The 3,188-nt window shown below is 31.2% G+C and overlaps 1 protein-coding gene across 2 annotated transcripts in view; it reads left to right on the top strand.

Moving 5' to 3' along the window:
• Window positions 1-3,188, top strand: part of LOC122071611 — a 98,712-nt gene that overhangs the window by 6,763 nt on the left and 88,761 nt on the right. The gene's annotated exons all lie outside the window — the stretch shown is intronic.

Below are 3,188 nucleotides of genomic sequence, written 5' to 3'. Positions count from 1 at the left end.
AAAAAAAAAAAAAAAAAAAAAAAAAAAAAACTGTCTCCAAAACCTTGAGTGGTAAAAGGTGCGATACCATTGGGTGATCGATTAAAGATTCCTGAAAATAAGATATTTAATTCTTACTTAGTGATATTTACAATTTAAGGACATCAAAAGTAGATATATTATTGTACATAGTGTAGATGGTGTTGTCTTTGTTGTCAAATGCTCCACAATGCATTCCGAGTCAACAGTGCAATACCAAAATGTTCATAAAATGGTCATAATGATCTGGTAGAGTTGACAAGGGTAGGGAACTACTAGTTAATGCATACAGTGTAGCATAGTTATTAAGGCAGAAACACGACCAAGGCGTTTGAGGGTCTTTTGGAGTGCTTTGGCGATAGGGCAGGCGTAATGTGTCGCCTTACGAATAAAGTGTTCTACTATTTTTTTTTTAATTTTTATTTTATGTAACCAATCTATTTGGCTTAAATAGCATATTAAAAAATTATCTGATACTAATATGCTAAATAAATATTAAAGTTTTGTACCACTATAAGATATTCAAAAAAAAAAAAAAAAAAATCAATAAAGTGAATAAACTAAGTTCATCTTCATTAATCATCATAGTATATAACATAAATATATAATTATGAAACAAAATTATAAATATAAATAAAAAAGACTATTAAAATATGTAAGCATTTATTATACTTACCTCTATGATGCCAAAATGAGTGCTTAAGGTCATCCACTATATTTCTACTCCTCTTAAAGAAGTAAAAACCTAGAATTAAAAAATATCTAAAGTAAGAAGTGAGATGCCAAATTTACTGAATGAGGAGTATGAAGTAACTTGGGGAGATATGAAATTCTGAATAATTCCAAAAATCTTCAAAATGAAAAAATACATAAAATAAACTAAAATGCTAGCATTTAGTAAACAGTCAAGTATTTAAAATATAAATGTAAACCCATTCAAAATTATAAAGTTCAAAGTTCAATCCAATTCAGTAATTAAATTTAAATTAACTTCTTCTTCCTCCTGTTGCTGGCCTGCATAACCATTTGGATCTAAACAATAATCGTCCTCAACATTTTCATAATCACGAATGTCCTCTTCGTCCTCCACCTCCACTTCCTTCGTCTAAAGAATCCTCAACCCTCTTACCACACGGGTATTGTAGATATTGGATCCATTGGTGGATGCTAAGCCCTACTTGGTCTATTGTGGCCTTTATACGATGGAGATGCATCAAGTGCTCTCTATCAATAATTCTCCAAGTTGGATCACTCTCAGGATGTTCTGATTCGCCAATCATCCACTCACTACAATTTAGCTCATCAAGCATTAGTGGATTATAATTTCTGTTTTGTTCCTTTCTTTCTTGGAACCTTACTTAAAAGTCGGCGATTATACTGAATGTAGACAAAATCATTTAAACTTTGATGCTCTAACCTCTCCTCTTCTTGGTGTGAATCTGAAAAACAATTAACAATATGAGATTATCTCTTTAAGAGTTTAAGGCATTCTTCCACAAAACTATTCAAACAACAAAAAATACTCACAAACTCAAATGTGCTCCAATTGCACTCACAACAAGAAGATGAGCAACAAAGACTAAGTAAGAGCAATGCAACTTTTGTAAGATCAGGAGCAGAATTTCTCTGTCTCCCCCACTAAGCGATTATATATATATATATATATATAAGAGAAAATATAGGTTAAATAAAAATCAACATATAAATTACAAAACAATATAAATAAAAAGAAAAAAAACTTACTAGGATTCAACAAGACCCTTTTGTCTACTTGCAATTTCTTTTGAAAAACTTCCTTTGGATCTTGTCTTGCAAGGTTGTATCAAACATAAACCTAATAAGAACATCATTAAAGACATTATTTGCTTTACGAGAAACGGTCATCTTGTTATCTGGATCATCCTTAATAGCCTTACAAAACTTGTTTGGATTGAGAAAAAATGAAGCAGAATGTAGCGGTTGATCCATCTGAGTCACTCAACACTCTTTATGATTTTATTCCATTTTCTTTCATTGTCCCTAGATTTGTTTTTTTATGTTCTTCTTTGCCACTTCTATTGTAATATGTACTTCAGGCAAATCAGGCAATTTATCACCATCCACTATCCTTAGGAGTTGAAGAGGCTGTGATGCTCTTATGCAATCTAGCACCCCACTCTAGAACGATGTAGCAAACATTCTGTCATAAGCTTTCTTCCTTGCCTCTGTAGATGCAAGCTTAGAACATGACCGTTCGTCATCAACAAATAATTTCTTCAAAGGTTCCTTAAGCTTGAATAAGCTTTGAAGTGTTAAAAATGAAGAGGGCAAATCTGGTTACTACAACCCTCAGTAAGGCTGCTCCCCTTGTTTTTTTCCTCATAGCTTCTAAAAGGCGAGTGTGCCTATCATAGTTTTTAAGGCGCTGGTGCGACTAAGGCGTTTGAGGGCCTGTCGGAGCGCCTTAGCAATAAGGCGGGCATAAAGCGTCGCCTTATTGACTAAAGCGTTCTTGTGTACTTTTTTTTATAAAACCAATCTATTTGACTCAAATACTAGTTAAATCCTATTACTCATATGCTAAATAAATATTAAATGTTTATATTCATACCAATGTAAGATATTCATCAAGAAAACAAATCAATAAAGTGAATAAACTAAGTTCATCATCAATTCATCATCAATCATCAATCATCAATCATCAATCATCAATCATCAATCATCAATCATCAATATTCAATCATGAATCATCAATATTCAATCATCAATCATCTTAACATATTAACATATAATATAAATACATAATTATGAAACAAAATTATAAATATAAAGAAAAGAAGACATAAAATATACAAGTATTTATTATACTTACCTCTATGATGCCATAATGAGTGCCTAAGCCCTAAGGTCATCCACTATATTTCTACTTCTGTCAAAGAAGTAATTAAGAACTTAAAATTAAAATACATCGAAAGTAAAAATCGAGATGCCAAATTAAATGGATGAGAAGTGACTAACCTGGGGATTCTTAATCATTCTAAAAAACTTTAAACTTCAATGAAGCTAAAACATAAAATAAACTAAAATGCTAAGAATTTAGTAAACAAAGAAAGTCAAATACTTAAAAGTTCAGGACTCAAAAAACTTTAAAGTTTAAAGACTCAAAATACGTCAAAGTTCTAAGACTCAAA

The sequence above is a fragment of the Macadamia integrifolia genome, unplaced genomic scaffold (assembly GCF_013358625.1).
Source record: "Macadamia integrifolia cultivar HAES 741 unplaced genomic scaffold, SCU_Mint_v3 scaffold_30A, whole genome shotgun sequence".
Lineage (NCBI taxonomy): Eukaryota > Viridiplantae > Streptophyta > Magnoliopsida > Proteales > Proteaceae > Macadamia > Macadamia integrifolia.
The sequence above is the reverse complement of the archived record's forward strand: the minus strand, read 5'-3'. Positions and strand labels throughout refer to the sequence as shown.